At 40.8% G+C, this 14,587-nt stretch overlaps 1 pseudogene; it reads left to right on the top strand.

The window, feature by feature from the left end:
* The first annotated feature begins 5,775 nt into the window (after positions 1–5,775).
* Positions 5,776–6,313, top strand: LOC141511153 (NADH dehydrogenase [ubiquinone] 1 alpha subcomplex subunit 12 pseudogene; annotated as a pseudogene).
* Positions 6,314–14,587: the final 8,274 nt, after the last annotated feature.

The raw sequence follows: 14,587 nt of genomic DNA on the forward strand, positions 1-14,587 counted from the left end.
TTAACTTAAGTGTTTTAGAGAGCTGAAGTATCAAACACACTGCTAAGGGCCCAAATGCTGCATCAACACTCCATCATGGGCCAGAACTAGATTAAATCATCATTGGGAAATACTTAACATAATAAATAAAAATACAATGAAACATAGATAGCATTACATATTATAACTAAGTCAAAATGCTGCTATAGGAATCTTTATGTACTGACTAGAGAACATTTCCATTTGAGTTTGGATTAGAAGAAAGAGACTAGAGTCTGAAGGGACCAATTATGAGACCATTTTGATCAGATGGGACACAACACTGGAAAGATCAGGCAGCGTTGCTTTTGATTCTCCTCTTATCTAACCACTGTTCATTCTCCTTTGCTGGATCATCTAACAGTTGGTATACCCAAAGACTCTGACCTCTCTTCCATACTCTTTCTCTTGATGACCTTCTCAGTTCCCATGAGTCCAATTATGATGTCAATGCAGATGGCATCCCAGAACTAGATACCTTGCTCCTGAGCTCCAGTCCCATATCACTGCCTACCTTTAGGATATTTTTTTTCCTCGATTTTTAAACATTTTTGAGTTCTGAATTCTATCTCTTTTTCCCTTCTCCTCTCTCTAAGATGGTAAGCAATTAGATAAAAGTTATACATGTGCAATTATGTAAAACATTTCCATATTAGTCATTCTGTACAAGAAGACCTAAATGAAAGATGAAAAAGAAAGGGAAAAATAGCATGCTTCAATCCATATCAGTTCTTTGTCTGGAGGTGGATAGTTCGCCTCATAATCGTTTTTTGGGACTGCCTTGTATCATTGTATTGCTGAGAAAAGCTAAGTCATTCACAGTTCTTCTTTGAACAATATTGCTGTTACCCTGAACAGTGTTCTCCTGGCTCTCACTATGCACCAGTTTATGTTAATCTCTCCAGATTTTTCAGAAATCACCCTGTTTGCCATTTCTTAAATACCCTAATATTTCATTACAATCATATACCACAGTATGTTTAACCATTCCTCAATTGATGGACATCCCTATGGGGCATGTGAACTGAGTGTTCTGTAAATATCTCAAACTCACCACCTCGGGAAGCAGAAATCATTATTCCATTCCAGTTCTGGATTTCCTTATTTCTGTCCTTGGCACCAGGATTCTTCCAGTCACCTAGGTTGGCAAACCCAGTCATCCTTAATTCTTCCCCTCTCTCCCCCTCCCATATCTAAGTTTTGTCAATTCTACCCCCATAAACATTTCCCACATCCATCCCCTTCCCCCTCTATTCACAGCAGGACCACTACTCTAGTGACTTGCCTCCTCTCCCCTTGGATCATTCCAGTTCTTTTCTAATTTGTCTTCCTGCTTCAAGTCTCTTCCATCCTCCACACAGGTGCCAACCTGATAGTCCAGAAACATTCAGTCCAATAAATTCCACTGTCAGTATGGTGTAGGGAATAGATCATTGAAGACTTGGAAAAAGATCTGGGTATGACTGAACAAATCACCTAACCTCTTTTTGCAGTTTCCTCATTTGTAAATTAGAGGGGTTGGACTCAGTAGTTTCTAAGGTCCCTATGTCTTTGTTATTGTAGTACCCTTAGGATCAAATTAAAAAACTCCAGTGTTGTTTTAAACCCTTCTCAACTTGGTTCTACCTCCTAAGGGAAGCCTTTCCTAATCCCTCTTAATTCTAGTGCCTTCCCTTTGTCTACTATTTCCTACTCATCCGGTATATAGCACTTTCTTTTTCTTTTTTTCATTTTTGTTCCATGATTTTTTTGCACACGGTCTGCCTCCTTGGATTATGAAGTCCTTGAGGGCAGAGGTTGTCTTTTGCCTTTGTAACCCCAGCACTTAGTACAAGGCCTGGTTATAGTAGTTGCTTAATAAATATTTATTGACTGTCTCCAACCTACCCTTTCAGCCTTTTTTTTTTTCATTACTCACCTTCATTATGTAAACCATTATCCACTTCTGGGGATGCTTTGGTTTAGTCAAGGTTTTCTTACTGTTCCTTTCTCCTGACATCTCACTTCCATTTCCATGCAGACATTTGCCCCTCACTGCAGGCAAAGAGCTTTCCGGGCTCCTCTAGCATCCTTCCAGGCTCAGTTCAAGGGGTCTTCCTAATTCTCCCAAATGGGCTTTCCATTCATTCATCCACCCATAGGAATATATCACATTTATTCCGTATATACTTTGTGTGCACATGCTGTTTCTTCCTGTAGAATGTAAGTTCCTCGAGGACAGTCCATTCCATTTTTTGGTATCCCCAGTACTTAGCACAAGGTCTGGCACTTAAGTTAATAAATGTTTGTTGATCGACTGGGGGTATCTACCTCTTTGACTGGGCTATTTTTCTTTTAAAGGCATCAGACTTAACTGGCTCAGGAGACCAAGACCTGGCCACTGAGGGAAACCTGGGGTGGTCTAAACACCAAACCAGATGATGAGAGTATGTAGAAGGAGCTGCCCTTCTTCAGATTAGACCAATATGTGACCAATAAGACAGCAGGGAAGCTATGCTCATCTGAATCTCTGCTGTAACCTTACTGAGTGTCCTTTCCCTTTCATTTTGTTAACCTGGCTAGTGGGAAGAGTTTAGGCCTTGAAGTTAAGAATGTCCCTCGGGGCTCTAGACAATTCTTTAAGACAAAGTTAGGAAAAAAAATACTGATTTGTATCAGTGTGGGGAATTTTTTACTCTGAGTTCTCCAGTGATGAAATCACAGCTTCAGATCGCCCTTAGAGAGGGTCAGATGAGGATCAGAGAGATCAAATGATGCTTGTCTCCAGGAGGCCCGGGCTATAAGGCACATGTGTGACCTTGGGCTAAGGTGGGAGCCCTGAGAAGCCCCAGAGCCTTTTCTCTTTAGCACTCAGTTTTATCCAACCCAAATAATCTCAACCTAATTGCAATATAAGCTTATATATTTAGTTTAACCTTGGAAGGTAGGGTGAACCTGGCTTGAGGGGAGGGAAAAAAATTTGCAATGTTGGGAGGAGCTTTGAATTGGTCTAGGGTTCTTGTGCTAAAAATAAAAGTTCCTGACTGTATGTGAATTTTTAAAATTCTTTTTCTTTTTGTAAGGCAACAGGGTTAAGTGACTTGCCCAAGGTCACACAACTAGGCAATTAGTAAGTGTCTGAGGTCAGATTTGAACTCAAGGTCTCCTGACTCCAGGGCTAGTGCTCTATTCACAGTGCCACCTAGCTGCCTATGTGAATTTTGATCTAGCAATGCCACTAATAGCATATACCTGCAAAAGTCAAAGACAGAGAGAGATCCTATATATACAAAAATATTTATAGCAACACATTTCATAGTAAGAAAGAACAAGAATAATAGTGGGTGACCATCAAATGGAGACTGACTGATTTGTGACATACAATTAAATTCAAGGGGATGTAAGAAATGATTTCTCTGAAGAACTAGAAAAACTTTGGAAGAATTGTAAGAACTTATGCAGAGTGTAGTGAGCAACCCCAGAGAACAATTTATATAATGACCACAATTATGAAAAGGAAAGTAACACTGAAAGAATTCAAATCAGTGTAGTAATCAAGAGTGACTTCAGAAGATAGTTAAGGGAGCTTGGATTTCAAGCTCAATCTGCCCTTTCCCCCGTCCCTAGGATCTTCACCTCTGGATGACACAAATTTAAACAACCCAAGAGTCACAGAAAATCCTGTTTATAAACCTCCACCAATTTCCCAATAAGTGTCATTACACAGTCACTCTTAGTTGAAATCTGGTTACTTCCCTAAACCAATGAGAGAATAAAGAAATGAAAAAACAGAAACTCATAATCACTCATCCTGAACCCCCACCCACCCAATGTCACCAACAAATTGAGTATTTTCTAGTATATTCTTATTAGCACACACACACACAGACACACATTGAGCCGTTATGAATAAGATCTTACACACATATGTTCATACCACTATCCTCAGTCTCTCACTTAGATAATCATAGGGGGAGTGAGTTTTGGGAGGGGAGAAGATACTGGTAAAGGGGGCAAGATGGAGCAAAGATCTGGGGATGGTCCAAGTTAGAAGAGAGCATGAAGGCTGGGGAGAATGGAGAAAAGGCAGGAGGAACATTTTGAGCAAGGCAAGGCTTCCCCGGCAGGGTTTGGGTGTGTTTTACAAGACAATCACATACTTTCCCCCTCAGTCACACAACCAGAGATGTTTGATCTGGGAACTGGATCACCAGATTTGCCTTTCTGGGAAAACGGGTAAAAATGGCATTAAATGTATATTATCTATCAGAAGTACAGAATGAGGCTATCATTTTCAGACATGGCCAATATATTGGTTTGTTCTAGTTTACTATTTGTTGTTGTTCAATAGCAGATGAAGCTTCATGACCCCATGGACTCATTCATGAGGTTTTTATGGCAGAGATACTTCAGTGTCTTGCCATTTCCTTCTCTGGTATGTCCCCATTTTACAGACAGGGAATGAGGCAAATAGGGATTAAGTGACTTGCCCAGGGTCACACAGCTTGGTCTGAGGATAGATTTGACCTCAGATCTTCCTGACTCCAGGCCTAATGTGCTATCCACTGTACCACCTCTCTGCTCCATTTTACTTCTAGTTTATTTACTATGGCTATTTATTAATAAGAGAGACAGGCATTGGGAAGTAATGATGTGAAAGAAACAAGAATATCAATAAATCATTTTTCAAAGATAAAAAGAAAGGAAGTCAGAAAAGGAAAGGGGATAGCCATCAGGAAGTTGCTCAAGGGTCACACTGACTAAGGAGAAGGGGAAACCTCTTGTGTTTTAGTTGGGGGTGGGGTGGGGGCAGTGCCTAGGCTTTGGACACCTGGGGGCTGGTAAGATAAATGGAGACACTGAAGGATTAAGGCCACTTCTTTGTGGTCCCCAAACTGCTTCTTCCTTAATGGGAGGAATCAACACTAAAAGGGCCACCAAATCCACTAGCTTTAGTCATAGTCCTTACAAAGGGAGAAGGGTATTGGGGGGGGGGGTCCTAGCGCCTCAGGTCATTTCTCTAAGGGTAATGTTCAGGAATACTCTTTGGCTTGTTGGCCCACAATTTTCACACACATTGCCACTTTGGGGCAGCTTATGAATAATAGTGACAAGCAGACCAACCTGGGACATAATATTGAGAAATGAGAAAGCTGGAGAGTTTTCTTCATAGTTCTTTTCTCTAGGACCAAATAGTATTAAGAGAATAATGATAATAATAATAACTAATAATAATGGCAACTAGTACTTATGTAATATTTTGAGGTTTGAAAAGCACACTATTACTACTACTATTCTCTCTAAGAAAATCAGATGCTATAATCTGGCATTAGATAGAGGAGTAATATTATATTGCTCCTCTCGGCCTCACTCCTAGGAGTGGCATTCACTGACTCTCTCTCTGTGAGACTAATAATAATAATAACAACAACAAGAATAACTGCAAGCTGCTGGGTGGCACAGTGGATACAGCATTGGCCTTGGAGTCAGGAGGATGGGAGTTCGAATCCAGCCTCAGACATTTGCCTCTTACTAGCCACGTGACCTTGGGCAAGTCACTTAACCCTGATTGCCCCGCATCTAGGGTTATCTTCAGCTGTCCTGATTCATATCTGACCACTGAACTTAGAAGGCTCTGGAGGAGAAAGTGAGGCTGATGACTTAGCACAGCTCCCCCCTCACTCTAATCCCATTCATGTGCTTGTCAGGGCATCACCTCCCTGATGTCATGGTCTTCTTTGAAAATGAAGGACAGGGGGCGGCCGCGGCAGGGGCCAGATGGAGTACCTGAGGGTGCTGAGCCGGGGCCTGGGCCAGGTGAGCGGCCACAGAGGCATCTTTGGCTACCTGCGCCAGCTCTTCAGGGTAAATGATGTGAGGGTTGGCACATTAGTAGGGGAAGACAAATATGGAAACAAATATTATGAAGACAAGAAGCAGTTTTTTGGTCATCATCGATGGGTTATCTATACTACTGAAATGAATGGCAAAAATACATTCTGGGATGTGGATGGAAGCATGGTACCCCCTGAATGGCACCTGTGGCTCCACTGCATGACCGAGGACCCTCCAACAACTGTCCCACCCACTCCTCATAAGTTCATCTGGAAGAACCACAAATTCAACCTGAGTGGTACCCCCGAGCAGTATGTTCCCAACTCCACTACTCAGAAGAAGATTCAGGAATGGGTCCCACCTTCAACACCTTACAAATAGACCCAGCTTTGTCAAATGATACCGGGTGCCTGTGTAGATTGTACATTTGATGGTTAAATCCTTAATAAAGTTGCATTGTGTCTTCAGAAAAAAAAGAAAATGAAGGACAAACATTATAATAATAACAGCTAGTATTTATATAACACTATATAAAAATGATAATAATAATAAATAAATAAATAGCTAATACTATATTCTCGGGCACTGTGCTAAATGCTTTATAAATATTCTCTCATTTGATCTTCACAACAACCCTGGGATAGATGCTGCTATTATCGCCATTTTACAGATGAGGAACCTGATCAGAGTGAAGTGTCACACAGGTCACACAGCTAGAAGTCTTTGAGACCACATTTGAACTCGGATCTTCCTGATTCCAGGCCCAAGGCTGCCTTAAATACACTGAATATCTCATTTGATCCTCATGACAGTCCGTGAGGTGAGGCAGGTGCTGATGTCCCCTTTTTCACAGATGAGAAAGCTGAGGTTGATGACTTGCTTGGGGTCCCACAGATTTTTATTCACTACACTAATGGAATCAAACTCCATTAAAGGGTACATAGGCTCCCTGAAGACCCCATATTGACTTAGAAAACCACTTGTTAAGATTATCTCTGTTCTATTGTATTTTTATGGATTTTGTTCAATGTCCCCCTGGTTCTTCTAGGGTGTTTGCCAGCTATCTTGGACTGTAATTTTGACTCCCCGGCTCCATTTCACCTAGCTCCCTCATCTTGCTTTGGTGTGATAGTTTTTCAAATACTTAAAAACAGAGATCCTGACCTTGTCTAAATGACAGGTTCTGCAAAGAGAAGCACCTGATGCAAAAGAAAGGATAAAAACAGATCCACATCTAGCTGGAGCATTTTGATGATAAGAATGATGATGCTATCATCCTCATGGACCAGTGTCTTAGATTGTAAGCTTCCTGAGGGCAGGAGACATATCTGCCTAAATTCCTCCATTTTAGGCCCAAGACAGTACCCATTCCATAGATAAGATGAGGAAGGTCATAAGTCATCTACCAAAAAAAGTTACATAGGCCGTCCACGAGACCATGGCGGACCATTCTGGACATTGCTGCTCCCCACCTAGTGTTTCTCTCTCTCTAGGCTGCCTCAAGTCCCTTCCCTCTGCTTGTTCCCCCTGTGTTTCTTAAGCTAGCATCCTATGCACCCCCTCCATGCAGGAACCTACAAGGGTGAGGGGCTCTAGAAAAGTAAACTATTTTCACAATAGTCTTACAGAGAGAGAAAGAGCCAGTGAATGCCACTCCTAGGAATGAGGCCAAGAGGAGTAATATAATATTACTCCTCTATCTAATGCTAGATTAAAGCATCTGATTTTCTTAGAGAGAGTTATCAGCTCCAGGTCCACAAACTCCAGGCTGTGAACTTTGCCTTCAGCCCTGGTAATGGCTGATAAAGGATGACATTACTTCCACTACTGTGGTTATTGGGTTGTTGTTGATTAAGATGTGTGTGATGGAAAAGTAGTGTTGAGGCTTGGGGTTTGGAGATAGCAGTCTTTGAGTTGTTATGAAGATTAATAATTAATTCTTCCCTGGGCTCCAAAGGTGAACTGTGAGTTGCTTTTCAAAATAATACTCCTTAGAGTAAGCAATAAGGCCCTTCCCAGCTGAACCCTGTGGGGGACTTGTCATTTCCCCTCATTCTCCAGGCTGGTCTCTCAACTCCTTCTAAGCAAACCTGGTCAGCTACCCTCACATTTCCACACTCACTCCCCACTGCAACTTATGCCACTGCCCTCCTCAGAATGACCCCTCTCCCCAGCCTTCTTCTAGTGATGATAACAATAGTGGAAATTTATATACCACACCAGAGTTTCAAAAGCACTTGACATAAGTTATCTCAGATGAACTTCACATGGTTCATGCTACAAGATAAGTATGGCAAGTATTTATTATCATCATCTCCATGTAAAAGAGAAGGTAACTGAGGCTCAGAGAGGTCCAGTTGTATGCTCACCATCATACAACTAATAAGCATCAGTATCAGAATTAGAACCCAGGGCTTCTTGACTCCAAATATAGCATTTGATGATCTATGTCCTTCTTTAAAATTCTGCTCAAATCTTTCCTCTGGGAAGCCTTCCAATCTAAACCCACCCAATTCTAACCACAGAGCTTCATGGAAAGTCAGCTAGTGAGTTAGATAGATTCACACATATACATACTCATATAAATATATACATATGTATAAATCTGTGAATATATATAATATATTATATATATATATATATATATATATATATATATATATATATATATATATATACACACATACACACATATAGAGTCCTCTAAATTGAATATTTTCCTGAGGACTGGTGGAACAATTTATGTTTTGCTTTTTTCTAAGAGGCAATAAAAAGGGAAAAACAAAAAGAGATTTATATTGTTGTCTAAAGTCCTTGGAAATTCTAATGGTCTACAAAATATAAATTTTAAAATATCAGATGTACATAGTATGTTTACACACATACATATGCACAGAGAAATGCTATGTTAATTCAGTTTTGCAACAATTCTTTAAAGGAGTTGGTACAAATTTTATTATTCCTGCTTAGTAGATAAGAAAGCTGAGGTTCACAGAGAATGTCAATAAGTCAGTCCACAAACATTTGTGGGGAGACAACATGCAAACAACTAAGTCCATCCCCACACCATGAGAGGTGATTTCTGAGGGAAGGCTGCAGGTAGACTGAACAGTCTTGAAGAAGTCAGGAGACAGAGAGGAGGAGGAGGAGGGAGAGCATTCTTGACCGGCAGGACAGCCACTGAAAAGGCACAGGGTTTGGAGATGGAGTGTTGTGTGAGGAACAGCATGAAGGCCAGTGTAGATGGATTGTACAGAGGTTAATGATACAACAGCATTAAACGAGTCCCTGCTGTTCCCAGTATGGTGCTTTTGTTGTTTTCAGTGGGGATTTTTTTCAGTCATATCTGATTCTTCATGACCCTATTTGGGATTTTCTTGGCAAAGAGACTGGAGAAGTGTGCCATGTCCTCCTCTAGCTCATTTTACAAAAGAGGAAACTGAGGCAAACAGGGTGAAGTGATTCACCCAGAGTCACACAGCCAATAAGTCTCTGAAGCTAGAAGATGAATCCACCTGACTCCAAGGCCAGCATCTATATCTAACTGTTCAGCACTGAGCATACAAATAATAAAAAGTGATGACCCCTGCCTGCAAGGAGGATAATACACACACACACACAAAAAAAAAAAAACCTGAAAAAGAGAGTGGGGAAAGGTGAACCCTGAAGAAACACAAAATGAGCAGTCAGGTGGGATATCTGAGGAGAGAAGACAGGAAACTTTTTTTTTTTTTAGGTTTTTGCATGGGAAACGGGGTTAAGTGGCTTGCCCAAGGCCACACAGCTAGGTAATTATTAAGTATCTGAGACCGGATTTGAACCCAGGTACTCCTGACTCCAAGGCCGGTGCTTTATCCACTACACCACCTAGCCGCCTGGGAAACTTTTAAAAACCAGATTGTGAAGACTTTAAAAGCCAAGCAGGATTTTATATTTGATCCCTGAGGTAATAGGGAGCCTCTGTAGTTTGGGCAGGAGAGTGACAAGGTCAGACTTGCACTTTAGGAAGATCACTTTGGCAGCTGAATTCAGGATGGAGTGGAGTGGGGACCATTTCGTACCCCTCCTTCCGTCTCTCCCTGGCCTACCCCCCCCCACTGCTGAGAAATCTTCAGGATCCCCTATTACTACCAGAATAAAATGCAAGTGACTTGCTTAAGATTATACAGTAGTGACCACTAAGTCCAGTGCTCCATCCATCTGGTCCTACAGCCTCCTCATCTGACTTTGGGAAGACCATCTAGACTGTATAAGACTCTATATAAAAAAACTATCCTATATTCCCTCAATAGATTATGAGATCCTTGATGGCTGGAACCATATTTTCTCTTACTTTTGTCTCTATAGTGATAGTGATTAGGCAGAGAGGGAGGAGGGTTGAGCAGGGGAGAGGAAAGAGTTAATATTATGACTAATATATTTTTATTTCTTTGTTTTATCAACTAAGTCTATGTTCAATATGTTATAACTGCCAATAAAATATCTTCTGGGGAATCATTATACAAATGAACATTCACTGCATGGAACAGAAATAAAAACAGAACCCTTGTAAAATTGCACCCTTTTCTTTCCAGCTGAAGACAAGTAAATTGAGTTTCTGAGAAAGAATCTTTATGCTAAATGGAAAGAGCATTGGATTTGGAGCCAGGGTACTGAGGTCTATAGAACCAGAGACTCCAGGAGTGGATGGGACCTCGGAGGCCATTGCAGCCAGTCCATTTCACCAAATCCAGTGAGAAATAATTTCTTAATTCTCATTCTCCTTGACCTCTTTTCTGACTCTGTTGATCAGCCCCTCTCCTTGATACTGTCTTTTCTAGGATTTTATGACCTGCTCTTTCTCCTTCTCTTTACCTGTCTGATCATTCTTCAGTTTCTTTTGCCTGATCCTTATTCAGGATTCAAGGATCATGTCTATGTAAATGATTTTCTCTTATCTTTTTAATCCATCCTAACTTCTCTCCTGCTCTCCATGGCTTTTAAACACATGTCCAAAATGGAACTCATCTTTACCCTAAAATCCTCCCCTCTTCTTATCCTATTACTGATTAGGCCATTATCATCCTCCCAGTCACTCCGGCTCCCAATATAGATGTCATTCTTGACCTGACTCTTCATTCTAACTCAACTCCCCTACCCAATTAGCTACAGGTTTAATAGATTCTACTTTCACATCATCTTTCATATACCTCCCACCCCTTGAATGTCCCCTCCTGTTCTAGGCTATTATCTCTTGATGCCTGGACTATTGTAATAGCCTTTTGGTGAGTCTTCCTGCCTCAAGTCTCTCCCCCACTCCAGTCCACCCACTGCTAAAGTAATCTTTCTAAAAACTTTCTAAAAACTTTTTCTCTCTCTCTCTCTCACTCTTTCCCTCCTTCACTCCTCTTCCTCTCTGTCTCTCTCTCTGCATGTCTCTCTTTCTCCCCCCACCTCCATCTGTCTCTCTCTCTCTCTCTCTCTCTCTCTCTCTCTCTCTCTCTCTCTCTCTCACACACACACACACACACATTGAATAAATTCCAGTGGTCCCCTATGACATCTAGGATCAAATATAAATGCCTGATTTTTAAAGTCCTTTATAAAGCTACCCCCTCCTACTTTCCAGTTTTGTTTTGTTTTACACCTTATTTCCTTCTACATAAGCTGTGATCCACTGACACTGACCTTGCGGTTGTACCTCACATAAGACACCCCTTCTCCCTGTATTTTCATGGGCTTTCCCTATGCTTTGAATGCATTCCCTCCTTATCTGTACCTCTGGTACTCCTAGGCTTCCTTCAGGTCTCAGTTAAAACCCCACTCTCTGGTCTTCCTGAATGATAGTCCCTTTTCTCTGGGACTGTCTCTTATTTTTGTCTTTCTATCTCTGTACATGGCAAGTGTCTGACACACATTAAATACTTAAAATCTTGTTGACTTCATTTGTTGAAGCAAGAATCCCTTCAACAATATACAAAACAAGTGACCCTCAAGCCTTTGCTTTCTTTGCTTAAAGACCACCAAGGATGGAGAGGTAGGCTATTCCTTTCTAATTACTGTGTTTGTTGCTGTTGAGTTGTTTCACTCTTGTCTAACTCTTCAGGACCCTATTTGGGGTTTTCTTGGCACAGATACTGGAGTAGTTTTCCATTTCCTTCTCCAGATCATTTTATAGATGAGGAAACTGAGGCAAAAAGGGTGATGTGATTTGCCTAGGGTCCCACAGCCAGGAAGCATCTGAGACTGATTTGAATTCAGGTCTTTCTGACCCCCAAGACCAGTGTTCTATCCACTGTAGCACCTAGTTATGTCATTCTAATTATTAGGAAGTTTGTTTTTTTCTTTAATCAAACCTAAATTTTACTGCCTTCTAGAACCTAGTGGAGAAGTCCAAACCCTTCTTCCATACAAGTGTGCTTCAACTACTGAAATGTCCCAAACATGTCTCCCTTGAGACTTTCTCTACAACCCACAGTGCTTTCAATCACTCCTCATGTGCAGGATTTCCCTTCACTGTTCTAGTCCCTCTTCCCTGGGTCTTTCCACCTGTGTGGTACCTAGAACTGAACATATGCAAGAAGTCCAAGACACTGTATCTCTCCATGGAGTCAGCACTGCTGCTTATTAACAGTGACCCTGAGCTTCTCTTACCTCATCTGTCAAATTAAGAGGTTGCACTTCTTGAGTCCCTTTCATGGCTAAATTCTAAGTTTTGGTCTATGGACCAAAGATCTTGCAAAAGGGGAATAGTCTTGTCACATCTAACTTCAAAGGGAAGAATAATGAGTAGAAATGGTTGGACACTCAATTTCACTCACTATAAGGAAGAATCCTCCAATTTCCTACCTTGCTGCCTGGTGAAACAATTAACCCACTGGAGTCAAAAAGGATTTAAGAAGAGCCTGGATGATTAGTTAGAAAAGATTTTTGTAGAAGGGTTTCCAGCATTGGTGGACATTGATGGTTCTTTTCAATTATTAATCCTAATTAATTCCTAAGAATTATTTTTGTATTCTTCTGAAGTATTTATTCAAAGAAGAAAGGGTTCTTAAATTGTAGAACTCAGACCTGATATCTAAGGGACTCTGAATATCAATATTTTGAGCAGTTTCCAATTTGTTTTTTAGGTGAGGATTTCTTTGGGTAAGAGTGCCTCTACTGGACAATTTGAATACTGTCTTTTGAAATTTTGTGTTTTCTTTTTTGTATTGAAGAAATAGAGTTGTGTCATTTCTAGGAAACCCTTTTATTTTCCCTTCCCCAAAATATTTTACATAAATCCACCCATTCCACCAATTAAAAATTATTTGCAGCTAATAATTCACCTTTTAAAATGCAAATATATCTTATCAATCACTTAACCATTCACATGCAGATGGCTCAGGAGGAGAAAGTGAGGCTGGTGACTTTGCACACCTCTCCATACACTTAAATCCAATTCACTTGCATGTCAGGTCATTCCTCCCCAATTTCAAGGCAGTATGGTTACCCAGGTTATGACTTTATCCTTTATCTTACAGGTAAGAGTCTTTGCAAGGTTATCAGTCTAATCAAGCTGCTTAGTCCAGATGTCAGAAGACAATAGCTCTGAAGGAGGATGACAAATCTTTCCTCTTAGGCAACATAGTAGAATGAATAAGGGGCTGGATCTGGAGCAAGGAGGAAATGTATTAGTTTGACACTTGTGAACTGTGCAGCCATGGGAATCTCCAAGTTTCAGTCTTCTTATCTGTTAAATGGAGATAATAATGTTATCAGTCTCTATTTCAATTCAATAAACATTAAATATCTACTATGTCAGACTGTACAAGTAAGCTCTGGTATCACAAAGAGGCAAAATATTTTTACAGAATCATAGTGACGCTTAAATGAGATTACATGAATAAAGTACATTCACAAACTGCAAAGTGGTAACATTGCACCACCTAGTTACATTGCCTGACCTCTAGAACCTAGTGGAGAAGTCCAAACCCTTCAAAATCTGTGGCTTTCCATACAGAGGTTAGTGGGAACTATGCTGCATTGTCCTCTCATTCTTTTCATCTTCCAAGGATTCATAGCTTTGCCCAAGTCCTGAGATTAAAAAATTTTGAATATTTTTAAGAGTATCTGAGGGGTCCATTAGGTGGCACAGTGCATAGAGCACCACCCCTGGAGTCAAGAGGACCCAAGTTCAAATCTGGTCTCCAACACTTAATAATTACCTAGCTTGGGGCGGCTAGGTGGCACAGTGGATAAACCACCAGCCCGGCAATCAGGGGTACCTGAGTTCAAATCCAACCTCAGACACTTAATAATTACCCAGCTGTGTGGCCTTGGGCAAGCCACTTAACCCCATTGCCTTGCAAACCCCCCCCCCCCCCAGAATAAAATAATTACCTAGCTATGTGACCTTGGGCATATGACTTAACCCCATTGCTTTGCAAAAACCAAAAAAAAAAGTGTTTGTGAGGAAGGGGCAGCTAAGGTGACACAATGAATAGAGTATCAGATCTGGAGTTCGGAGGACCTGAGTTCAAAGCTAGCCTCAGACATTTACTGATTGGGTATCTCCAAGCAAGTCACTTAACTCCAATTGCCTTCCTCTTCTTGCAACCCCACTACCCCCCCCAAAAAAATTGAGAAGAGATTTGAGATCTTTTCTTGTCTAATCTCAGAAATTTACATAAAGGTCTTTTATATACATGACTGTGTAGTGTGATTTACTGGGTTATGAGGAAAGAAGAGCATTTTATAAATGCTCTAAATCATTATTAGAGAAATGCAAATTAAA

Source organism: Macrotis lagotis, chromosome 2 (assembly GCF_037893015.1).
Source record: "Macrotis lagotis isolate mMagLag1 chromosome 2, bilby.v1.9.chrom.fasta, whole genome shotgun sequence".
NCBI classification, from domain to species: Eukaryota; Metazoa; Chordata; class Mammalia; order Peramelemorphia; family Peramelidae; genus Macrotis; species Macrotis lagotis.